At 40.4% G+C, this 27,675-nt stretch overlaps 1 non-coding gene across 1 annotated transcript; it reads left to right on the top strand.

The window, feature by feature from the left end:
* Positions 1 to 9,154: 9,154 nt before the first annotated feature.
* Trnas-gga lies at positions 9,155 to 9,229 on the top strand. Its single transcript has one exon. It is a non-coding gene; the product is annotated as a tRNA-Ser (tRNA).
* The last annotated feature ends 18,446 nt before the right edge of the window (positions 9,230 to 27,675 follow it).

A 27,675-nucleotide genomic window follows, 5' to 3' on the forward strand; every position in this document is an offset into this window, starting at 1 on the left:
AGAGGACAGGGAGCTGACATTGGAGTGACAGATTAAGGTAAAAGGATGTTGAGAGTTGTTGATGGGGGTTGTGGTGATGGGAGGAATCTAGCTATGCTGTGGTGTGGGGATGGATACTGTGGGGTTTGATGTTCTGCATAATGTTAGTGGGAAAGTGTTAGGAGAGGAAGTATAGTCGGGAAAATATGAAGTAGCAGTCGTTTTGAGACTATGCGGCAGTGTCACTTAAATCTAACACGGAACGGGCATCCAGTGTGACTTCAGGTCGGAAACATGGACACTCAAATGGGTGAATATTTTAAAGTACAATGATAATGAAGCGGATGAAGTCTTCAGCAGTGGAAGCTGCGCACAGGGAGATGTTTGGATGAAGTGGCTTGTCGACAGCCCGGATATGGACGGTCAATTCAGATTTTGTTGCTGGGGATTGCGCTGTGCGATTATAGGAGTATGTGGGATGTGATTGTCTGCAAGTGCTACAAAGAGTTACGCACTGAAGGTCAGGACAGTGTAGGTACAGGTCGATGGCTCTGCAATGAAGGTATGTGGGTCAGGTTTTGCAGTCGGGAGTTAAACGGTCACTGTAGATGAGGCGTTTGTAGTAATGGTATGCTTGGGCTTGGGACTGGGACTGGAAAGGTTCTACTTCGTATTTACGATGGTATATGTAAGTTACATTCTGAAGAAGGTGTTTCAAGGAAGATGGAGCTGCAGCAAACGCTGGAGTTATGTTACTTGCAACAGAGGAGTCAACTAAGGTTGAGGATGCAGTGAAATGGGAGGTGGTAAAAGTGCGGTGAAAAGATGGGAATAGTGAGTAGGGCGAAAAGATGTGAGTGTAGGTGGCAATGGAGTATAGATACGAGTAGACGAGTGTGGACGTTGTAGGCCTGGATCGGTACGTCGTAGAATGAGGGCAAGCAGGCGATGAAGCAGTGGTGAACTCAGTGACTGGTCGGTGAAGGCGATGACTGACAGCGAAGATGACGAGGGATGGTCACCAGCAACGATGGCGATGACTGGTGGCAAGGACGATGGTTGACGGCGATGACTGGCAGCGATAGTGATAATGAACACAGCGACAACGAGGCGAGGAAACTTTTTCCTATAGTGGTTTCAACGATGAGAGCAACACAGGTAGTTGTTTTCCTAAAAGGACAAAAGGGGTTAAACCCCTCCAACCAAAGTGCTGTGAGTGTCTGTCATTTGCATGTTTGCATCAGTTATTCAGTGAGAAGAAATGGTTTAAATGGCTCTAAGCACTATAGGACTTAACTTCTGAGGTCATCAGTCCCCTAGAACTTAGAAGCACTTAAACCTAACTAACCTAAGAACATCACACACATCCATGTCCGAGGCAGGATTCGAACCTGCGACCGTAGCGGTCACGCGGTTCCAAACTGAAGCGCCTAGAACCGCACGGCCACAACGGCTGGCGACAGTAGTGTCAAACGAGAGCTCATTCGAGGACAGGGTGAAAGTCTGTTGTGTTTTCTGATGAAAGCTGGTTCTACCTCGTTGCCATTGATGGCCTTGGGTTGGTTGGAAGGAGGTCCTGCAACCAACCTGTCTGCGTGCTAGACGCGTTGTACCTATACCTGGAATTATGGTCTGAGGTGCAATTTCGTATCATAGCAGGAGCACTCTCGTGGTTGGCCCAAGCACTCTGATTGAAAATTTGTCCGTCAGTACCGTGATTCGACTTCTTGTGCTGCCAATCATGAACAGAGTTCCAGGGGGTGTTTTGCGACAGGATAACGGTCCCCCACATACCGCTGTTGTAACCCAACATGCTCTGCAACGTGTCGACATGTTGCCTTGGCCTGCTCGATCACCAGATATGTCGCCAATAGAGCACAAATGGGACATCGTCGGATGGCAACTCAAGAGTCATCCACAAACAACATTAACCGTCCCTGTATTGACCGAACCAGTGCAACAAGCGGAAGTCTGTCCCACAATTTGACATCTGGCACCTGTACAATACAATGCATCCACGTTTGCATGCTTGCATTTAACATTCTGGCGGTTACACTGGTTACTAATGTACCAGAATCTCACATTTGGAATGGTTTATCTCTCGCTTACATTAATCTGCGATCTCGCAATATTAATCACTTAAATATGTTACCTAGACAAATGTATTACCGAAATTTCGTAACTCTACATTAATTATTTTTTGGCGGTGCGATTTTTATCCGTCAGGGTAATGCGCTTTACTCGTAATTCTGGGCGATGATTTCTTCAATTCTAGTTAAATTTCCTTTTCTTTTGATTGGTTGGTATCCACTTCTTTTCTTCGAATCATTTAACGTTTTGATAGTTGTGAGTTGGCACATTTGGTAAACAAACTCGTCCCACTGAGAAAGCCAATATTCGTGATCTCGTGTTCTTAATAATATTGAATTGCCACTTCCAAGCCTCTGGCTACAGATATTTGCTGACAAGACTCGTTGTTCTTGTCACAAATTTCGTTTTTAAATTATATTTCTTTCGTCATAATAACTCATTTGCTCTATCATTCAGATTGTTTTGTAATTCTAGTTTTTGGTAATATCTGTTTGGTGATACATCAGTATGGATGCAAGTATATATTTAAATGTTCGGTCAAAGTTTGTACACAAAGATTTTCTTTCTCCATTAATCAAATTACCAACTAATTTTGTGATTCCCTCGTTCTCTGTCTGCTGTTGACGTGTTCATATATTTTGCATACACTACAGATCCATCCAATTCAGTATGCTCATAATCACTTGTTTATTTACAGTTCGCCCACTCAAGTCATCTTCATGCTTACTACTCATTGTGTAATTACCCAATTTTCTTTTTTATTACGGCTGTGTCGTTTTCATATATTTGGCATACACCATATCTATCCCACTGAGGAGGATATAATATTTCATATTATTGGTAATTTAGGGCTGGAGCTTGCATTTCTTGTGGATATAGATATTTCTCTACAATTCCTCAACAAAACGCCTGATTTTCAGAAATATGGAAATGTCGGAATAAATTCTTTGAAAAGTTCAGTTCTGATTTTCTTATCAATTTCACCAGCTTCCTAGGCAGGGTCCGTCTCTAGCAGTCTCATTATCGACGAAAGGTACAGTCTTAACATTTAGAGTGTTATGTCCATGTTATTACATTTTCTCACTGTAGAAAAAAAGTACAATGCCCATTATGTTACGGGCAGCGCTTCCCATTCAATTGCTAACTCTAGAGATCAATGTTTGGCTCCAGCAGATATCAGAAGACACATAAGTACTTCTAGTACACATTTCTAACACTTTGGTTCACGAAAACACAAACCAATAATGGAAACAATTAAACTAATGAGTTGAGTGCTAGACGCCACTGTTAGCACGTTGTGGACTTGAAGCAATATGTTTAACAGTAGTCTACTCATTGATGCTGAGACTCTTCGCATCCTCGAAGAATTTGAAGACGATCTCAGCGATCGTTTCGATGCTGATGACACGGATGAAGATCCTACTAACAGTTTATCAGACTCAGGTAAGAAAGTTTCTGTAATTTTTTATGTTGTATACATATTTTTTAGACTAATGTATACGATAAAATAACATAAGGGGCAGGATTTTTCGATACTTCATTACTGACGTTACATAAGCGCTCATGTTCAATCGTAACTTAGATATTATTTCAGAATCACGTGCGTAGAGTGAAAATGTGACACCAGCTGCAGCTGCTGCTGCTGCAGCTGCTGCTGAGCCCTCAGAAACTGCTAGGCATTTGCAAGCAGCAAACGGAGGAGGGTGGATTTGAACAAGAACTAGGTTAGTAAATGAAAATGACAACTGAAAGGCACGTATGATATCCAAAATACGAATCCAGTTTATACCGCTGCTAACGAGAATAAACAAGCGGAAACGAGAGTGAAGAGTGACATTAGTGTGGCACATATATTTTATGAAGAAGAAAGTTTATAGCAGACAATTCATTCTTTATGTTTGCAAAGATGTGACAACAAAATGTGCTTGTGACACACTACCTTCCCCAGGTGGCGATGAAATTTCATGGTTGGCTGGAAATAATTTTCTGGAGAGAGTACCACTGCAGTCAGGACAGTAAAAACACCAGAAAACGTGTACTTTGTGCTCAGAAAGAGGAATGAAGTAAGGAGCAGAAAAAATGAAACTTATGTCGTTTCATTGTGGTTTATGCGAACTGGGGTTTTGTGTATGTAACCATGTTTACAACTGTATCACACAAAAACAATTGTTTGATATATTACAGCATTCTCGTAAAACACTCTTCCTTTTCATTGTACACAGAGACTTAACGTGTTCACTCCGGCGCTGAAAATTGTGTTTCTCACTGTGGGGCGGCATATGTATTCATGCTTTCCTGCATTTGGCAGCGCTGCTATTTCTAAGTTCGCCGTGGAGCGGCGGTCGTATTCAGAAGCCCTCGACTACTAATTTAATGTACTGACATTTTATTTGGAAGTCCATTCTTTTAAAACAAGGAGAGATCACATACATTAATTTTAAACTAAATTAATACGAAAGTATGAGACATCACATTTGTTCAGAAAGTTCTCTCACTGAAGGGTCACATTGGGTGAAAATGACCTGTACTGGATAAAGTGGGCGGAGACAACAGTTTTGCACTGAGGTAAGCAGATTTACGTGAGGACTTGCACTCAGAGTGTTAATCTTCAATCCTTCCTTGAAATGTAGCTAGCACATCAGCCAGAGCATACACATCTCAAATATAGTTAACAAATTTTAGAATTTTAAAAAGCACAAAATGATAAGTGTATATCATCAGTGAGAAAAGCACGCAGTTCTTGCCTTTCAGCTGCGAAGATCACTGAGCACGACATGCACACTTTCAAATACCAATTCCGCAATCTCAGGCAGGTAAGTTACATAACAGTACCCGGGTACTTAGACTGCGAATATGACACATCGAAGTTTCAAGGTGGTCGCACCAGGTCATCGATCCTATTGAACTTTTTTCTCAATGGAAACATTTTTTATCAATGTAATACAACTATGTATTTACGAATTAGGTGCATAAACCCATGCTATGAAATAAACCGAACATTTGTATACGGTCCTGTCACATTGTCACCACCGCCTGCATTCGACGTCAGTGTGCAATAACCACTCACAGACAGCAGGTGCCAGCACTCTCAGTGGAGGCTGTATACAGAGCGTGCCCACTGGACGTGAAGAGCAGTGCAGTCGTTGTTGCAATGCGGAAACGGAGCGATTCATCTATCGTGAGCCAATAGTGGAAGCATTTCAGAAACGGCTAAGTTTGTAAACTGTTACGTGCCACCGTGATTAAAGTATACCGTGCATGACAAAATGGCGCTATCCGAAACCGGAGCCGAGGCAATCGTGGTGCAACACAGGCCATATATGACAGTGGTGAACAACAGCTACGGTGACGTATAAGGGTTAATAGACGTGCAACAGTTGAGCAACTGACAGACCAAGTACAGCAAACAACCGTTCAGTAAACATTGTTGTGTATGGCTCTCTGCAGCAGGCGCCTCTTACATGCACTCAAATGGTTCAAATGGCTCTGAGCACGATGGGACTTAACATCTGAGGTCATCAGTCCCCTAGACCTAGAACTACTTAAACCTAACTAACCTAAGGACATCACACACATCCATTCCCGAGGCAGGATTCGAACCTGCGAGCGTAGCTGTCGCGCGGTTCCAGACTGAAGTGCCTAGAACCGCTCGGCCACTCATCACGCACTTATGCTTACTGTGGTTCATCGGCGACGAAGGCTGGAATTTGCACGCTAATACCGCAACTGGATGTCCGCTGAGTGAAGAAAGATAGCCTTTTCGGATGAATCACTTATTACGGTCTATCAGCGTGAAACGTCTGAAAACAAATAGCCTGTGATAATCGTAGGAAGGGTCCAAGCCGAAGGAGGTGCGTTATGGTCTGGGGAATGATTTCGTGGCGGTTCCCTGCGTGACCTCCTCATTCAGGAAGGCGCACTGTATCAATACATGTAAGCATCTATCTTTGGGGACCATGACCACCCCTACTTGTAATTTCTTCTTCCTCGGCACAGTGCCATCTACCAACAAGTCAATGCAAAGTGTCACACAGCTCGCAGTATAAGTGCGTGGTTAAAAAGAGCCAGGATGAGTTTACCGTTCACCCTTGGCCACCAAACTCCAAGGATTTAAACCGAATCGAGAATCTGGGGGACCACCTCGATCGGGCTGTTCGCGCCATGGATGCTCAACCGAGAAATCTAGCGCAGCTGCCTGCGGCAATGAAGTCGGCATAGCGCCACATTCCTGCTGATACCTTCCAGAACCTCACTGACACTCTTCCTACACGTCTCGCAGCGGTACGCGCTACTAAAGGGTGGAAAGGTGGTTATTCATACATCTGACACGTGGTCACATTAATGTGACTGGACAGTGTGTATAATGTATGCAACAACGATTCGTTTCTGCTTTGAATTAATATCTTAACTTCCAGTATTTTTCTGATTAATCGAAATGTTGTCACATTTCGCGAATAGACATTCTCCAATGATACTGCATCTTCTTGTTACAGTGTCGTGGATGCAGACGGATTTTTCCAGCTCACACTTTGTTTGGACGTCTAAGAAATTTTTTGATTTTCCAATTTGTTTTTGTGTTCATAATTGTTGTGTTCTTATCCATCCGACTGAAAACATAAGAATTTTCAGTCTTCCAGTTAATTTGATCACCTCCATATTTCGCGGAGGATTGTTCATAGATTTGAAATGTACAGACATCTAACTGAAAATCCGCCATTTCATATTCTTGATAGGATCGAAATGAATACACCAATCTCTCCCGATGCAACTGCAGTATGTATTTTACATATCGACGGAACGGTTCCTTTATTCTGTCCGTCTGTTGAGACTCTTACTCACCTCTTAGTTCTTGATGATGGTATGCCAAAACACATATTTCACTGTATTAAAATGGTAATATTTGTATTTCATGCTAATCCAGAATTGGATACACCATTTTCCGCGCATGTAAATATACATCTACATCTACATCTATACTCCGCGAGCCACCTTACGGTGTGTGGCGGAGGGTACTTATTGTACCACTATCTGATCCCCCCTTCCCTGTTCCATTCACGAATTGTGCGTGGAAAGAACGACTGCTTGTAAGTCTCCGTATTTGCTCTAATTTCTCGGATCTTTTCGTTGTGATCATTACGCGAGATATATGTGGGCGGTAGTAATATGTTGCCCATCTCTTCCCGGAATGTGCTCTCTCGTAATTTCGATAATAAACCTCTCCGTATTGCGTAACGCCTTTCTACTCCACAGTACTCTGACAAAACGACTGTTTCACGCTTCGAACTAATTTTCACTCGAAGTATTCGAATATCACGGTGGTAGACACACACACGCATGACCTTTATCGATTTGCTTGCAGTGTCCAATTCTGAACATGTGTGCCGTTATTACACAGCATAACTACACTGACGAAAAAAAAATTCGCAACACCAAAAATTAATTTCTGTAGAGCTATGAAACTTCGGGAATACGTTTGCTTAGGCGACACGTGTGAGCGATTAAGGGGCTCCGGAAAGGCTCAAAATCATGAAAAGTTCAATTTTTACTTTTTTGCGTTTTCTGAATCTGCAGAAATGTGTTCTACATGGGCGTGACCCACTGTGGCTCTGTTAAACTGCTGTCAAATGGTGTTATTATTAACGTCCGTGTTCATCAGGTACGTTTTAGTGATGTGAGATAAAGTATGTGTTGTGGCTAACCTGTGATGGTTCAATATATATCGCTGGTGTGATTGTCGATTGTTTCATGTTTATTTACTCTGTCGTTATCTCGAAAATATTCGTAATTAATTCCGTTTCCTGAGTCTCTGTTTTGTTGAAGTATAATAATGAGTAAAAGTAAAGTTATTAGAAATCCTCTGAAGGCTTTTAAGAAAAGGAGAAATGTTTGAAAGCCAAAGGTATGTGTTATTACTGTAAACAATAAAGACGATAACCTAGTGAGTGAACCTAACCTCTCAGGTACACCTGCCCATAGCAGTCAAAGTGGGAAAGAAATTACTTCACAGAAGAAGCTTGGTTCAATGAGTGAAAACTATGAATGTTTTATGGGCGAATCGGATGTGAATGAAATATTTGATATGTCGGTTCTCAAAGGAATTTTTTCAAACTGTGTAAGATGTGAAACTTCCTAGCAGATTAAAACTGTGTGCCCGACCGAGACTCGAACTCGGGACCTTTGCCTTTCGCGGGCAAGTGCTCTACCAACTGAGCTACCGAAGCACGACTCACGCCCGGTACTCACAGCTTTACTTCTGCCAGTACCTCGTCTCCTACCTTCCAAACTTTACAGAAGCTCTCCTGCGAACCTTGCAGAACTAGCACTCCTGAAAGAAAGGATACTGCGGAGACATGGCTTAGCCACAGCCTGGGGGATGTTTCCAGAATGAGATTTTCACTCTGCAGCGGAGTGTGCGCTGATGTGAAACTTCCTAGCAGATTAAAACTGTGTGCCCGACCGAGACTCGAACTCGGGACCTTTGCCTTTCGCGGGCAAGTGCTCTACCAACTGAGCTACCGAAGCACGACTCACGCCCGGTACTCACAGCTTTACTTCTGCCAGTACCTCGTCTCCTACCTTCCAAACTTTACAGAAGCTCTCCTGCGAACCTTGCAGAACTAGCACTCCTGAAAGAAAGGATACTGCGGAGACATGGCTTAGCCACAGCCTGGGGGATGTTTCCAGAATGAGATTTTCACTCTGCAGCGGAGTGTGCGCTGATGTGAAACTTCCTAGCAGATTAAAACTGTGTGCCCGACCGAGACTCGAACTCGGGACCTTTGCCTTTCGCGGGCAAGTGCTCTACCAACTGAGCTACCGAAGCACGACTCACGCCCGGTACTCACAGCTTTACTTCTGCCAGTACCTCGTCTCCTACCTTCCAAACTTTACAGAAGCTCTCCTGCGAACCTTGCAGAACTAAACTGGAAACATCCCCCAGGCTGTGGCTAAGCCATGTCTCCGCAGTATCCTTTCTTTCAGGAGTGCTAGTTCTGCAAGGTTCGCAGGAGAGCTTCTGTAAAGTTTGGAAGGTAGGAGACGAGGTACTGGCAGAAGTAAAGCTGTGAGTACCGGGCGTGAGTCGTGCTTCGGTAGCTCAGTTGGTAGAGCACTTGCCCGGGAAAGGCAAAGGTCCCGAGTTCGAGTCTCGGTCGGGCACACAGTTTTAATCTGCTAGGAAGTTTCACATCAGCGCACACTCCGCTGCAGAGTGAAAATCTCATTCTGGAAACATCCCCCAGGCTGTGGCTAAGCCATGTCTCCGCAGTATCCTTTCTTTCAGGAGTGCTAGTTCTGCAAGGTTCGCAGGAGAGCTTCTGTAAAGTTTGGAAGGTAGGAGACGAGGTACTGGCAGAAGTAAAGCTGTGAGTACCGGGCGTGAGTCGTGCTTCGGTAGCTCAGTTGGTAGAGCACTTGCCCGCGAAAGGCAAAGGTCCCGAGTTCGAGTCTCGGTCGGGCACACAGTTTTAATCTGCTAGGAAGTTTCACATCAGCGCACACTCCGCTGCAGAGTGAAAATCTCATTCTGGAAACATCCCCCAGGCTGTGGCTAAGCCATGTCTCCGCAGTATCCTTTCTTTCAGGAGTGCTAGTTCTGCAAGGTTCGCAGGAGAGCTTCTGTAAAGTTTGGAAGGTAGGAGACGAGGTACTGGCAGAAGTAAAGCTGTGAGTACCGGGCGTGAGTCGTGCTTCGGTAGCTCAGTTGGTAGAGCACTTGCCCGCGAAAGGCAAAGGTCCCGAGTTCGAGTCTCGGTCGGGCACACAGTTTTAATCTGCTAGGAAGTTTCACATCAGCGCACACTCCGCTGCAGAGTGAAAATCTCATTCTGGAAACATCCCCCAGGCTGTGGCTAAGCCATGTCTCCGCAGTATCCTTTCTTTCAGGAGTGCTAGTTCTGCAAGGTTCGCAGGAGAGCTTCTGTAAAGTTTGGAAGGTAGGAGACGAGGTACTGGCAGAAGTAAAGCTGTGAGTACCGGGCGTGAGTCGTGCTTCGGTAGCTCAGTTGGTAGAGCACTTGCCCGCGAAAGGCAAAGGTCCCGAGTTCGAGTCTCGGTCGGGCACACAGTTTTAATCTGCTAGGAAGTTTCACATCAGCGCACACTCCGCTGCAGAGTGAAAATCTCATTCTGGAAACATCCCCCAGGCTGTGGCTAAGCCATGTCTCCGCAGTATCCTTTCTTTCAGGAGTGCTAGTTCTGCAAGGTTCGCAGGAGAGCTTCTGTAAAGTTTGGAAGGTAGGAGACGAGGTACTGGCAGAAGTAAAGCTGTGAGTACCGGGCGTGAGTCGTGCTTCGGTAGCTCAGTTGGTAGAGCACTTGCCCGCGAAAGGCAAAGGTCCCGAGTTCGAGTCTCGGTCGGGCACACAGTTTTAATCTGCTAGGAAGTTTCACATCAGCGCACACTCCGCTGCAGAGTGAAAATCTCATTGTGTAAGATGTATTCACTGTAGTGAAGTTGGTCTGGAATTCTCCATAATAAAGCACGTAGGACTTGCTAGTGAAATACAACTGAAATGTGATAAGTGTTCATACATGACCACCTTTTGGAACAGTGTTGCAGTAACTGCAACTGAGGAAAATGGTAGCAAAATCTACGAACACAACAACGAGCGATGCTTGCTTTAGACAAGGAACGCCTTCGGGCTGCAGGCAGGGCTGTAAAGAGTCTAGAAATACAAGCAAGAGTCAACAGGAGGAGGAACAAGAGGAAGCTGGAGGAGGAGTTTGCAGAGGATGTAGATAATCCATCCTATGGACCTGGAATGCACTAAAAAGTTAATCCAATCTTTGTCGCTCGATTCCCAAAACTTTTATTTTCTCATACTAATTACATGTTATCTAAGGATCTTCCAAACATACACTCCTGGAAATTGAAATAAGAACACCGTGAATTCATTGTCCCAGGAAGGGGAAACTTTATTGACACATTCCTGGGGTCAGATACATCACATGATCACACTAACAGAACCACAGGCACATAGACACAGGCAACAGAGCATGCACAATGTCGGCACTAGTACAGTGTATATCCACCTTTCGCAGCAATGCAGGCTGCTATTCTCCCATGGAGACAATCGTAGAGATGCTGGATGTAGTCCTGTGGAACGGCTTGCCATGCCATTTCCACCTGGCGCCTCAGTTGGACCAGCGTTCGTGCTGGACGTGCAGACCGCGTGAGACGACGCTTCATCCAGTCCCAAACATGCTCAATGGGGGACAGATCCAGGGTCTTGCTGGCCAGGGTAGTTGGCTTACACCTTCTAGAGCACGTTGGGTGGCACGGGATGCATGCGGAGGTGCATTGTCCTGTTGGAACAGCAAGTTCCCTTGCCGGTCTAGGAATGGTAGAACGATGGGTTCGATGACGGTTTGGATGTACCGTGCACTATTCAGTGTCCCCTCGACGATCACCAGTGGTGTACGGCCAGTGTAGGATATCGCTCCCCACACCATGATGCCGGGTGTTGGCCCTGTGTGCCTCGGTCGTATGCAGTCCTGATTGTGGCACTCACCTGCACGGCGCCAAACACTCATACGACCATCATTGGCACCAAGGCAGAAGCTACTCTCATTGCTGAAGACGACACGTCTCCATTCGTCCCTCCATTCACGCCTGTCGCGACACCACTGGAGGCGGGCTGCACGATGTTGGGGTGTGAGTGGAAGACGGCCTAACGGTGTGCGGGACCGTAGCCCAGCTTCATGGAGACGGTTGCGAATGGTCCTCGCCGATACCCCAGGAGCAACAGTGTCCCTAATTTGTTGGGAAGTGGCGGTGCGGTCCCCTACGGCACTGCGTAGGATCCTACGGTCTTGGCGTGCATCCGTGCATTGCTGGGGTCCGGTCCCAGGTCGACGGGCACGTGCACCTTCCGCCGACCACTGGTGACAACATCGATGTACTGTGGAGACCTCACGCCCCACGTGTTGAGCAATTCGGCGGTACGTCCACCCGGCCTCCTGCATGCCCACTATACGCCCTCGCTCAAAGTCCGTCAACTGCACATACGGTTCACGTCCATGCTGTCGCGGCATGCTACCAGTGTTAAAGACTGCGATGGAGCTCCGTATGCTACGGCAAACTGGCTGACACTGACGGCGGCGGTGCACAAATGCTGCGCAGCTAGCGCCATTCGACGGCCAACACCGCGGTTCCTGGTGTGTCCGCTGTGCCGTGCGTGTGATCATTGCTTGTACAGCCCTCTCGCAGTGTCCGGAGCAAGTATGGTGGGTCTGACACACCGGTGTCAATGTGTTCTTTTTTCCATTTCCAGGAGTGTATTTGTTTCAAACGTTCAGTAAATGTTACACAGTACCTTCTGCATAATTTAACACAGCCTTTTTCCAAAAAACTGTATACTTTTGAATATATAAATAAAAAATTGCAAAAAAATGTTGTGAATTTTCATTACAATTGAAAAAAAAATCATCTTTAATAACTGAACTAAAATTTTGTAAAATACCTGTGTTAAGTTGTAGCCCATATACCAATAAATAATCTGTAAAAAGTTCAACTTCCTACCTCAAATACTTTGTGAGGAAAGATGTAATTTATAAGCGTTATTTTAACATTGCAAGTATAGGGCGTTCCGGAGCCCCTTAACATTTCAACACCACACATTATGTGAGTGCTAGATAAGCCATCGAAAGTGTGAAATGTGGTACATTAATAACCGGTTTAAAAGCCACATTGTTGCATGCCAGCGTGCAAACGTACGTGAATTGTGTTGTACAGGTACCGGATATCAGTTTTTGGGGTGGTGTTCCATACCTGTTACACTTGGTCGGTTAGTAAAAGGAAGGTTAATGCTGTTTGAGGATGACGCCTGATTTGTCGTCCGATGATATCTCATATGTGCTCGATTGAAGACACATATGCTGATCGAGGAGACCAAGACAACATGTCGATACTCGGTAGAGCATGTTAGGTTACAACAACGGCATGTATGGGACCATTATCCCGTTGGAAAACACCCCCTGAAGCCCTGTTAATGAATAGCAGCACATCCGGTCGAATCACCAGACTGACGTACAGATTTGTTGTCTGGGTGGGTGGGAAATCCACGAGTGTGCTCCCGCTGTCATACGAAGTCGCATCCCAGACGATAACCCCAGGTGTAGGTCTACTGTGTCTAGCATGCAGACAAGTTTCAGGTCCTCAATGGGCCTCCTTCTAACCAACACACGGCCATCACTGGCACTGTGACAGAACCAGCTTTCATCAGAATACCAAGCTGACCTTCACCCTGCAATCTTGTCAGCTGTCGGTTGACGCTACTAAAGTCACAAACAGTGGTGGCTTGGAGCCAGTGGAATGCCCGCTAGAGGGCGTCTGACTCAGAGCTGTTCTTGAAGTAACCGATTTGTAACAGCTTGTTGTGTCACTGTGGTGCCAACTGCTGCTCAGACTGCCACTCCAGATGCAGTACGATGTGCTAGTACCACACATCGAACATGATGGTCTATGGACTTCACTCTCGGTAGTGACACGTGGCCATTCGGAGAAAGGTCTTCTTGCTACCGTACATTCTTGTGACTACCGCTGCCAGCAGTCGTGTACAGTGGGCACATTCCTGCGCAGACTTTCTGCCCTATCGCAGAAGGAACATCCAGATTCCTGTAGCCCCATGCAGCTTCTTGCAGCCCTATGACACGACCTCTTCAAAATCAGTGGGATGTAGATAATGGCGACTTTGTTGTCCTGAAGGCAATCATGACTAACATCAATTCAATACGTTCAATCTCAAAGGTAACTAACGCTCACGAACGTTACAGCGTATCTTTGAGGCAAACCTGATTTGAGTAGAATCCTGTTCTAGATTCTAGCTCGTTTTATTCTAATAAATAAATAGCCATAAATCAGAAAATCCCTCGGATATCCTCAGAATTTCGTGATTTTTGTCGTTTTTTCTATAGAAAAAATAGCCACAATCTTACGAAAACATTCTACTTTCTTTCAACTCTTTCACCTCATTCCCCTCATTCACCTCACTCCTAAGAAAAATAAGGTATAGTTTATATTTTTACTTTTTATTTTCTTTCGTATCTTCTATTTTGTTTTCTTTTATTTATTGTTATTTAGTTTATTTATTGTTTACATTTTTATAATTACAGGCGGGATGCTTGTCCACTCTGAGATTCCATATATATTTTTCTCTTCAAGTAAAGTAAATAAGGTAAAAATGTTAATGGAATTCACACAAAAAATTCCAGATCATGAAATTCATTATTGTCATTATCAAATTTATAAAATCCCATCCAATGATGTTACACAAAATATCTGCTGGTAGGTCACAAACTTTTAACAAATTAGGATTACTTGGCCAATGCTAAATAGAAACACATATTGTAGGTTTGGCAGCGAAGTCGGTAACGAACTGGCTGCGTAGTCTGTATCTGCAAAGACTGAAATAATTAGTAGTCGTTGGTAAGAAATAATATATACTGTACTTAACTGGTGTTAAGGCTTCTTCCTATGCTGCATACGTATAATTACAAACATATCTAGAGAGGCATTACTTATGATGTACTTCACTAAGCGCCTTGTTAGAGGTTGCTTCCTATCAGCTGAAGGCTATGCTACATTCCTAGTTGACGTCCCGTGCAAGAGTGGATGAGAGCTCGCTAGATACTTGTCAGAAGCCGCGGAGCGGCGCTAGCGGCGCTAGTCGCGACTCTTGGGTACAGCGATATCTGTTATGGATCGCGATCGATATCTGCAACCCCTAACAAGTGTGGTATCGAATGCTGATACGACAACTTGCATTACTGAGCTTCTGTAGTAGGGCTCCACTTATACAGTACAAATTACTATTCATAAATTTCAGCTAAACCTTCGGGCCCATGAAGAAAACACCCAGAGGCATTTCTAACTTCTCTCTCTTACATTTCTTATCCCTCTGGGGTTTTTCGGAGTCGAACTTGGAGTCCCAGTCCACAGCCAGGCTGTGATGATAGAGTGACTTGATGGTATCTTCGCTTCTTGCACCTGTTACCCATCATCTTTAATTGAGAGTGTACAGCTCAGACATCAGTGACTTGATGGGCTGTTAAGATGAAATCTAGCTCTGGGATGTCCACCCCTTCCCAGCCTGGGTGCCTCGCTGCGAGCGAATGAAGCCACTCTCAGCTTGCTTATATAGTAACTAAGAAAAGTGCAAACTGTATTGTAAAATGTGCTACAGTCTTCAGTTCATTTTGGGCATAAATACGTTATATTTTTTGAACTACTGCAATGTTTTAGAAGAGACTAATTGTAAACAATAAGTAAATTTGAATGTGAACAATCAAATTAAGATTAAAAAAGAACATTTTATATTAAAAATGAAGTATATTCCTCTACTGTTGTGAATGCAAGCGCCTTCTCTAAATGAATATATTGGCTGCTCAGTCATAATGGGTGAACAGTATAGGCAGCCCGTGCAAGCTAGATGGTGCATACAGAAAGTTATAGTCCTGATATACAGTATCAGTCAGCCACACAGCCTTCTAGAGGTAGGAGTTACACAGTAGCCGCCGCCTGCTAGAAGGCAGTGGCAGCTAATTAGAACAATTGTTGTTTATTTCCCACCCAAATACGAACCGGCTTTAAAAATTCAAAAAGCCAGTATAATCTACATGAAAAGAGCTATCCATAGAAACAATACTCAGTAAAATCGCTTATCATCTTCTAATCGACATACTAAATTTTTCAGCTTTTATTTCATCTATCGTTCTTGAAATGTAAACATGAATGTAACATATCTGTAATTTTTTCTAATTTTTTATTCCTTTATATAATCAAAAATTTTCAGTAAATTTACTATGCTACTGTTCTATGTCCCTAATTATTTTTCTTTCTGTACTTCATAATATACGCTAGGACATCTGCAGGGATTTTATCATTAAAGGCTGCACAAAATTTCATGTTGGTTTTTGTGTGGCATCTGCAGTCTTTCTGTGAGTCATATTTATGATGCAAATTGTTTAATTTGTTATGAAATTATATGGGTTTATATTAACATCACCTTTCAGTTGTGTAACTCGTTTAAAATGTAGAAAAGAATTTTAAGCATTTAAATTATAATTTAGAGGATCTAAGTCCCAAATTTCTTGTGGACAAACGTCATTTCTTCCAGCTTCAAATAAATTGTGTCTTGTTTAAAATGATCAAATAACGATGAATAAGACAACAGATTATTTTTTCTATTTGTCTGACGAATATGAAGTAAGGTGTATCAAATTCTGCTGAGTTATAGAAATTCATAATATCTAGTTCAAAATTCTTCTTACCATTGAATATAGCAACTTCCACAGTTTGTAGTTGATAAAAAGATATTAGAAATTTCGAATTTTCAAAATATATTCTCGTTCTTCAAACTCATAACTAAGTTCATATTTAACTATATGCACATGAATTGCCATACATTCTACGACAATTTAACCTTCATTTGGAGGAATATCTTTTATTTCAGTTCCATCATACCTGTAATCAGCCCATCAAATAACAGCATCTCCAGCACCGGAAATCATTTAAAAATAAGAGATCATCCTCCCACATGATCTCTTTCTGATCTTTGAGAAATCCACCAGGCATTCCAAGTGAACAAACCACCCCATTTTCGTTGCTCGTTGTCTTTCCATTGTTAGCTGCGTGACCTAGCACAATTATTTTATCAACAAGAGATGAGGTCAAATACAACAAAACTGATGATGAAATAAAACGATCTTAAATTCTACATAAAATACTGTTTCATTTTTTAATGGTTATGAAATCAAATAGCTTTGCCACACAATTATCAATTAATTGTTTATTGCATTTTCCATCACATGTTGGGTAATCTGATCCATCAGCTTTGACAGTCCAACTGATCATGTAAACTGAGCATGATTCCAATGAACTGAAACATAACCAATATAGATTTTATCTCAGTATCCTTGTTAGGAACATTTAGATTATAATTACTTTTCTTATTCACTGGGAATGAGTAAAACAGAAAACCATTGAATTTGATCATTTAAAACGATAAATTTTATTACTCCATTTCTAAAACAACTGTCCTACTAGCACCACTGAAGTAAATCAAATCATAATTTTCATCTGTTATAGTTATTTCCAAACCCTGAACAGTGTCAAAACCTGGAATATATAGAGCATAATGTGGTTGATGAATTAGTGGCTGACCAAACTCTTCATTAGGCTTGAATAGAGCAATAATATTAATTTCTGAACTAATGTGGTCAGTATGATTTACAAACATAGCATCACACAAATTAATATTTATGTTTAGTCATTTAAATGGAACAATTTTAGGAACATCATTAACAACAATCTTTTCATTAGCAAGAATAGTCTGACCATTAAATCCAAGCACACTTTCAGTACTTTCTTTTGTATCCATAAACAGTTGTATATCTCTCTCAACACTAACTCTATTTCATATTTCATCAACATTATATGAATATTTGGCTTTATTGAATGAATAAATTTTTCTAAGCTTTTCACAGTTCTATTCTATCTCTGGTGTGGTTCAATTGCAATAAAATAAATCATCAGGTCTGTTTTCTCTTAGAGCTTAGATCAACTAAAATATCAAAAGTTTACACAAATGGTTGAAAAACTGGAAGACATAGTTCATGAGAAGATGACACTACTTTTATTGAAAATATTGATGAAATCATGCCACTGGATCAATGTCAATATAATTCACTTGTAGTATTCATTGATTTCATTCTCGAAAATCAGTATGTGGTTAGAGAATATTTTACTAGAGGGAGACACAAGGAAACAGATTCTTTTTATTTACATCATACATATTCAAAAATACCAAAACAATTAGTCAGAAATAATCTAAATTTTCAAAAATATATTTGACCAAGTGATACAAATTTAAATCATTTTTACCACCACTTTGTTGATGGTGATTTAAAATAAATGATTTGAAAGAATATTGTAGTGAATGCTGAAATGAGGATCATTTCAGATTTTTTACAGTACACATGAGAGGAATTTAACAAAAGGAGATACAGATGTGAAATAAAAGATTTTGTACAACATCTAAATGTTAAATGCAACACATATTTGATTAATGGTTTTTGCCTTTAGTTAATGTTGATGAAATACAAACCAGAAGTTGTGAAATAACCTAAATGAAATAGAAAAACTGAAGAATTGAAAGAAGGATTCAAGCTTTCAAAGCAACAATGAAGAATAAAGTACAAAAACATAAAAAAGAATATCACCCAGTTACTGATGAAATCAAGTGGGTAAATCAAGGAACTGAAGGGAGGTCATAATTTTCTCAAAGCTATTGAAGAAAATAGAGACATTGAGAAACAACTGATTCCATATGTATGCTACCATACCACTTCTCATTCAGAAGAATTTGGAGACATTCCACAAATTAAAAATTATAACAGACCACAATTTGATTACTTATTAAATGAATCAGAAATACAGTTGGCACTTAATAGATAAGAAGAGAAAAAAGTAACAAAAAATCACAGACTGGAGGGAATAGAGAGAGCGACGATAAAAAAGAAATATAAGTGAAAGAATGTTAAAGTATGTTAAATATTTGGATTAAAAATTATTTGCAAATTGAAATTTAATGGTTATTTGGGAGTTTGATTCAATGGAGATTAATGAAGTATTGGGAAAAAGAATGTGAAGATATAGATGGACAGATTACTCCTTTAACAAAAAAGAAAAAAACAGATTGCTATGGATGGTCTGGGCACAAAATATGATGCTGCTGATTTATCAAATAATACAGATACATTATACAGTTCAGGTGCATTGTATTCTGATATTGATCCAAATAAAATAAGGTGAAGTAGAAGGAAAAAAAAGGTATGACAAAATAAATTCATGATATTTACTACCAAAATTAACAATATTGTCATCAAATTAAGATTCTCCAGATTATTCAAATGCAAAAACAGGTGTAGGATTCATAACCAATGCACTGATAAACCTGTTGAAAGTATTTGAACTGTTGATCTTCTGATCTAATGGATAGACAGTTGTAATTCACAGTGAGGAATTTGCAGGAGATAAAAATTATCATAAGAAAAAGCAGGAATAACACAAATGTTAATGAGTGAATTGAGTGATTTCATTATCAATGATCTGAGAAGAATACAATATCTGATTAGGTTTTTGAATAACTAGCCACAAACATTTTAGAAAAATGAAACATTTGGAAAAGGATTAGTTAACACATTATTTAACAAATTACCTTTTGATATGCATCTACCAGCCTATAGATTCTTTTGGTCAGGGAACCAAACTAGATGAAAGAGGAGATCAAGGATTAAATGCATTGGATGAAGCATGGAAAAACATGACATTGCCTATGTAGATCATAAAAATGTAGAGAAAAGGCATGAAGCGGAAAAACAACTTGAACTCATGGTAAAAGAAAGGATGCATAGGTCTGAGGTTTCATTAGGAGAAAAATTAGCTGCAGCTACAGTTACAGGAATAACATATGGTAAAAGAAAATTAGGAATGGGCCTGGATGAAAATGGATATGGACTATAAAATATTTTGTCCTAAAAAAATTTCATTCTACATAAGTGAATAACTTCAATATTGATTACAAATTGCTACCTAGTGGCAAAACTGAAGCAAAAGCAATTACAATTAAACTCAACAATATATTGTTACATAGTATCGATAATTTCTAACTTATACTGAAAACAGAAAGAGAGACAAGAAAACTAGCAGAAATTTGCTAATAACACTAGGCATACCTGCAATGAAAAAAATATTGAATATCAAACAAAAATGAAAGAAGAAACTGGATTAACAAAAGATGAAGGAGGATTCTTTCCATTACGTTTGGCAGCATTACCCTATTTAGCCACTGTTGGTGCATTACCTGCTGGACCAGCTGAAGTTGCAAATGCCCTAATAAATAATAAAGGACGATCATAAAGAATTGGAAGAAGAAGTAATTAGTATATATCCTAATGCATTAAGTGATATCGATATAGAAATACTTGCTAAACAGTTAAAAATTAAACCTTTTCATGATGTGTTCATGAATGATGAATTAACAGACCAACCAACATATATCGAATAGGAATAGTAAATTTGGATACATCTGATGATAGTGGCACACATTGGATTTGTTACTATAATACAAAAATTGATTTTGATTCATTTTCTGGCAACATACTAGGAAATTATTTGGCAAAAAATGACCTATACTACAGTTACAAGAGAAAAGAAAATTTGATAAAGTGATTTTTGTGTATTTGTGTTAATGCTGTTGGCAGATTATTATAAATACAATAATACTTTAGAGGTAATAAAACGACATTTTTGAAAATAAAAGAAATGAATAAATTACTGCAAAAATAGAATCTGGAGAACTAAAAAAAGTCAATGCTAAAATTGAAAATATTCGACCAGATACAATTAAATAATTTCAAAAAGAATTATATTACATTTTTAAAGTAAATAAATGCTGTATTTAGTTGATATAACGAATTCTGCAAATGGTTATGATGCAGTTACTAATAATACTTAGAAGGTGAATTACATATTTATGCTCTGCACTCAGTCCCTATGGAAAATCCCATTACCGAAGCTGAGTATTAAAGTATTTGTGGTATTTATAAAACTAGTTGATAAATACAATAACACAAAGCATTCATCAAGAAAAATGGGACCAATAGAAGTTAGTGACAAACATTATAAGCTGCTATTGTAAAACCGAATTTAAAATAGGAGATTGATTTAGAAGTAACAACCTTAAAGGAATTTTTGAAAAAGAGTTCACAACCAATTGGTCAATAGAAATTCTCGAAACTGAAAATGTTTTTCGTCTAATTCAGTCACATACAAGCTGAAAGCATTGGATGGTGGAGAAGTAAAACGAAATTTTTGTGAGCATGAACTACAAAAACCAAATTATCTTGTATATATCAGGTGGTTGGGTTTTGACAATTTGCATAACAGGTGGGTTAATAAAGATAAAATTGTTTTATAAAATATTCCTTAATTGATCTAAAAGTTGTTGCACAGTGTATCCATTAATTAATGTAAAATAATATCTGTATAAATTAATATTTTGATTCAGTTTTTCTTTCATTTTATTGTACAAGTTAATAGAGTTACGATTATATTCGATTCTTACAATTTCGTCAGAATTTAGGTGTATGTGTTCAAGTACATATAATTTTGTTTGTAGCTTTGTTTTTAGGCATCTAATGAAATAATAATCACACAGAAATTCATCATCAAATAATCCTTGAACAACAAACATATTTCTCATATCAGTATTTTCAGTTGATACAATGCCATGTGGATACATTTCTTTTATTTGTTGTGAAAGTAGCTCCTCTTCTGCTGACAACCTTGTAGGTAGGGCAACCACAGCTATGAGTATTCCTCCTGGTTATTAATAAATAAATACATTCCTATTAAATACTTTCCTATCCAAAATGCGTAAATATTGCTAAACTGAGGGGATCTGTGGATTGTTACAATTACTATAGAGGTATATTGCAGTAGCAACTCACATGCACATGCTTCAGATATCTGATCTACACAAAAACTATTTCTTTCAATACTTTTGACCTTGTGTTCAGTTTTTATATAAGTAGCAATTCCTCCTTTTCCCATGTTGAGTCTACATGAATAAGATGCTAATCTGTAATCCCTTAAATTTAACTTCTCCATTCCTGCGGTTACATGGTATGGCATGTTCTATTTTACTCTCTTTCAATACTCTCCATCTGTAATCTGACTCTAAACTGATGAATGTGTCCCCCTGACTCCAGTAGGTATTTTGTCTTGTGAGTGAGGAAGAATCCTGGAGACTCCAGAAGGTTTCAGATCGATTATATAATAGTAGGACAGAGATTTCGTTATCAGATTTCACACTGTAAGACATTTCGAAGGACAGATGTGGAGCCTGCCCACAATTTATTGGATATCAAATGTAGGAAGACTGCACTGCAGTTCCTTCTCTAAATCCTCGCACAAACCAAAAAATGGCTGACATCGAAATAAGTGTCCAAGGAATAGAAAAGCAACTGGAGTCACTCAACAAAGGAAAGTCCACTGGACCTGACGGGATACCAATTCGATTCTACACAGAGTACGCTAAAGAACTTGCCCCCTTCTAACAGTCATGTACCGCAAGTCTCTAGGGGAACGGAAGGTTCCAAATGATTGGAAAAGAGCACAGGTAGTCCCAGTTTTCCAGAACGGTCATCGAGCAGATACGTAAAACTATAGACCTATATCTCTGACATCGATCTGTTGTGGAATATTAGAACATGTTTTTTTGCTAGCGTATCATGTCATTCCTGGAAACCCAGAATCTACTCTGTAGGAATCAACATGGGTTCCGGAAACAGCTATCGTGTGAGACCCAACTCGCTTTATTTGTTCATGAAATCCAGAAAATATTAGATACAGGCTCCCAGGTAGATGCCATTTTCCTTGACTTCCGGAAGGCGTTCGGTATATTGTCACCTGACAAACAAAGTAAGAGCCTACGGAATATCAGACCAGCTGTGTGGCTGGATTGAAGAGTTTTTAGCAAACAGAACACAGTATGTTGTTCTCAATGGAGAGACGTCTACAGACGTTAAAGTATCCTCTGTCGTGCCACATGGGAGTGTTATGGGATCATTGCTTTTCACAATATACATAAATGACCTAGTAAATAGTGTCGGAAGTCCCATGCGGCTTTTCGCAGATGATGCTGTAGTATACAGAGAAGTTGCAGCATTAGAAAATTGCAGCGAAATGCAGGAAGATCTGGAGCAAATAGGCACTTGGAGCAGGGAGTGGCAACTGACCCTTAACATAGACAAATGTAATGTATTGCGAATACATAGAAAGAAGGATCCTTTATTGTATGATTATATGATAGCGGAACAAACACTGGTAGCAGTTACTTCTGTAAAATATCTGGGAGTATGCGTGCGGAACGATTTGAAGTGGAACGATCATATAAAATTAATTGTTGGTAAGGCGGGTGCCAGGTTGAGATTCATTGGGAGAGTCCTTAGAAAATGTAGTCCATCAACAAAGGAGGTGGCTTACAAAACACTCGTTCGACCTATACTTGAGTATTGCTCATCAGTGTGGGATCCGTACCAGGTCGCGTTGACAAAGGAGATAGAGAAGATCCAAAGAAGAGCGGCGCGTTTCGTCACAGGGTTATTTGGTAACCGTGATAGCGTTACGGAGATGTTTAACAAACGCAAGTGGCAGACTCTGCAAGAGAGGCGCTCTGCATCGCGGTGAAGCTTGCTCGCCAGGTTTCGAGAGGGTGCGTTTCTGGATGAGGTATCGAATATATTGCTTCCCCCTACTAATACCTCCCGAGGAGATCACGAATGTAAAATTAGAGATATTCGAGCGCGCACAGAGGCTTTCCGGCAGTCGTTCTTCCCGCGAAAAAAGCCATACGCGACTGGAACAGGGAAGGTAGGTAATGACAGTGGCATGTAAAGTGCCCTCCGCCACACCGTTGGGTGGCTGGTGGAGTGTAAAGGTAGATGTAGAAAGAAACTGAAGAAATTGAAAAAGGGTGGGAAATTAAGGAGATGGGACCTGGATAATTTGAAAGTACCAGAGGTTATTGAGAGTTTTAGGGGGAGCATTAGGCAACAATTAACTAAAACAGGGAAAGGAATACAGTAGAAGACGAATGTGTAATTTTGAGAGATGAAAAAGTGAAAGCAGCAGAAGGTCAAATAGGTAAAAAGACAATGCCTAGTAGAAATCCTTGGATAACACAGGATATATTTAATTTATTTGATGAAAGGATGAAATATAAAAAATGCTGCAAATGATTCAGACTTAAGAGAATACGAACCGCCCAAAAATGAAATAGACAGGAAGTGCATTATTGGCTTTGCGGGAATAGCTAGAGGACAAATGTAAGGATTTAGAAGTATGTGCCGCTAATGTAAAGAGAGAGACTGAGTAGAGGAAAATGAACGAGGCCTTTTGAGAAAAGAGAAGCAGCTGTATGAATATGAAGACCTTATCTGGAAAACCAGTATTAACCAAAGAAGGAGAAGCTGAAAGGTGGAACGACGGATAGTCTGTACAAGGGAGGTGAACTTGAAGGCAATATCATAGAAATGGAAGAGGAGGTAGATGAACATTAGATGGAAGATACAATACAGCGAGAAAAAATTTGATAGAGCACGGAAAGACCTAAGTCGAAAGAAGGCCCAATTAGCATATGACATCCCGTCAGAACTGTTGATTGCCTTGGGAGAGACAGGCACGACAAAAGTAGGAAGTATGAAAAACGTGAAATACCCTCACAGTTCAAGAACCACGTAATAACTCAAATTCCAAAGAAAGAACGTGCTGACAAGAGTGACTTTTACCGAACTATAAGTCTGACAACTCACGGTTGCAAAATACTAACGCGAATCCTTCACAAAAGAATGGAAAAAGAAGTAAATGCCAACCAGGAGGAAGACCAGTTATGATTCCATAGGAACACGTGAGGAAATAGCAAGCCTACGATTTATCGCAGAAGATGGGTTAAAGAAAGCTAAAGCCACGTTTGTAATATTTGTAGACTTAGAGAAAGCTTTTGACAATGGTGACTAGAATACTGTCCTTGAACTTCTCGAGGTATCAGAGGTAAAATACAGGGAGCGAATCACTGTTTACAACTTGTACGGAAACGAGATGGCGGTAATAAGAGTCAAGGTGAGTGAAAGGGAAGCAGTGGTTGAGAAGGGAGTGACACTAGGTTGTAGCCTGTACACAACGTGTTCAATGTGTACACTGAGCAAGCAGTAAAGGGTGCCAAAAAAAATTATGGTACGAATTAAAGCTCAGGGAGAAGAAATAAAAACTTTGAGGTTTTCCGACGTCATTGGTCTTGCCAGAGACAGCAAAGGACTCACAGGAGCAGGTGAACGAAATGGACAGTCTTGATAAGATGAACATCAACAGAACTAAAGCGAGGATAATGGAACGTAGTCTAATTAAAGAAAGTGACGCTGACGGAATTAGATTAGGAAACGAGATTCTGAAAGTAGTAGATGAGTTTTCTGTTTGGGCGTACAAAATGTACACTGCCAATGCCAAGGAAAGCATTTCTGAAGAAAAGAAAATTGTTAACATCGAATATTGATTTAAGTGTTAGGAAGTCCTTCCTGAAGTACTTCTATGGGATGAAGCCAACTATCGAAGTGAAACGTGGATGGTAAACAGTTTAGACAAGAAGAGAATAGTAACTTTTGAAATGTGCTGCTGCAGCAGAATGCTTAAGATTATATGGGTAGATCACATAACTAATGAGGAGGTAGTGAACAGAATTGGGAGAAGTGAAATTTGTGGCAGAACCCGAGTAGAAGAAGGGAGTGGTTGATAGGACACATTCTGAGTCATCAAGGGATCGCCAATTTAGTATATCAGACAAGAGTGACGGGTAAACATCGCAGAGGGATACCAAGAGATGGACACGGTAAGGAGATTCAGAAGGACACAGTAGTTATTCGAAGATGAAGAGGCTTGCACAAGACAGAGTAGGATGGAGAGCAGCAACAAACCAGTCTTCAGACTGAAGATCACAAGAATAACAACGACGACAACACACAGTTTCGTCGAGAGCACCTTACACGATGCATCTGCCCTGCATCAAATGACAATACGTTTCACTACCACATTTCCCGAGTTGTATATTTACGGATAGTTAGAAGTTGGTAGCACTCAACCAGTGGTTCCTTTTTTCACCTTTCTATGCATAATATGAACAGTTATAGCGTCATTGATGGGCTGAGGAACAGTGGCATTCACCATGTGGTTTGATCAGGCATTAGATTACACTGCTAATTACATCTAAAGTCACGATAAAAGTCTACTCGGACACTTTCTCTGCTTCAAAGCAAGAACTGTTTTCAGTAACTTAACGTCACACTTTTTGAAAAGTACGGAAGGCTCTCAATACCTTGTACGATAATTTTAACATTAATTTCTCTATTACAATGGAGTAACTTGACTTTAGACATAATTTCGCATACAAACAAACGTATAAGTCGGCCACATGACGAATACTGTGCTGCATCAGAGAAGCTAAAAGTTTTTGCGCTATGTACATAAAGGCAAAACACGGAGATAAAAGGTACATACATCTAACTATTAGTTAAATGTAAGCACACAATTCTGGAAACGTGTTAGCTAAACAAATTGTTATTTGGTACAGGGCAAGTGCATAGTTCAAAAAGCAGTGGATAAATGTTTGTTTTAACGAATATGTGAATGTATTAATCCAAGTTAAGTGGCACAAATGAATTTACGTAAAAAATTTCTGGTTTCTGTATTTCTTCAAGTAATTTAATCGACAGCAAATAAGCTCAGACACCATTAACAGGGATAAATCAACCTGAGTGTAGCTATTAGGTAGTTTTCCAAGTTCGTTCAGGAAAGTTCCGGGCTGGTCCCAAATTTCAGCATCAGAAAATACGATATACGAACAGATAAAATACAGTACCACACAGAACAAAGTTTACACGATTCACAGACAGACTGCGGTACACGACACGAGAACTTCGGTAACAGAGAGGACATCTGGTCACAAGGTTAAAATAAAACAAATTTTCCAAATCACGAAAATCAGTCGTACGACGGAATAAAAGCTACGAAAGAGGGATGCAAACGTATTTAAATTTTTTGCTATTGTAAGATAATCCTAATTTTCTATGATCACAGAAGATACATCATTAGGGTGGACAGAAAGGTTACAAAAATGAACATGTAGTGTGTTTGTTGACGATCAGGAATGCAGGCAGAAAGGAATACATCACGCCAGGCGTACCTCAGCGTCTGCCATTGTTGTTATGGGAGGGGCGTCTTATCTGCATGGTCTGCAGGGCAGCGATAGCGCACAATGGTCGGTTCATACTGGCCAGATCATTTATGATTCAATGGAATATGTTGTTTGCAGATAATGCAGAAGATATTTTCGAAAAGATGTTTACCAAAATATGCATCACTGAGGAACACTTCTTGAAGTATAACACTTATTGACAGGTGTGTTCTTTTTAGGGCAAGTAATCACGAATTTGGGCAACAGCAGTGATTATTTCCAACAGATAGCTCGATTGGTAGGGCAGAAATACCGGGCTCGTCAGTAATATGTAAGAAAATTACGTCAGTGACTTTTCAGATTGCTCCGAGAGCACATAGACTTCAATAAATTGCTAAAACAGTAGGCTTTGCTACTATGTCTGATGTGAGACAGTTTATCATGTATTGGTTGATTCTTTCAGAAATAATAACAGCAACCAGCTGCTTTTTATAATGATATTTATTTACATAAATAGCGCCGTTGCCGGTTTCGAAGCGACAGATTCATCATCAGACGACTCGTTCACGTTAAGATACATTTTTGTTGTAGTTTAAATTAGTTTTCACGTTTTATTCCCCAATATGTTGAAATTCCTTGTGGTGGTGATGATCTAGACCTAAAACATGTTACAAGAAACTGTCTATTTAACTGTAATTGTGCCTCACAACGATCCTAAGAGACGTAAACAAATTATTAAGATGAAAATGTTCGTGTTACTTATGTCGAAAATTTTTGCCATTACGTTTGCTATAGTGTTCACGCAGCACTGAAGACT

This window comes from Schistocerca americana, chromosome X (assembly GCF_021461395.2).
Source record: "Schistocerca americana isolate TAMUIC-IGC-003095 chromosome X, iqSchAmer2.1, whole genome shotgun sequence".
NCBI lineage: Eukaryota > Metazoa > Arthropoda > Insecta > Orthoptera > Acrididae > Schistocerca > Schistocerca americana.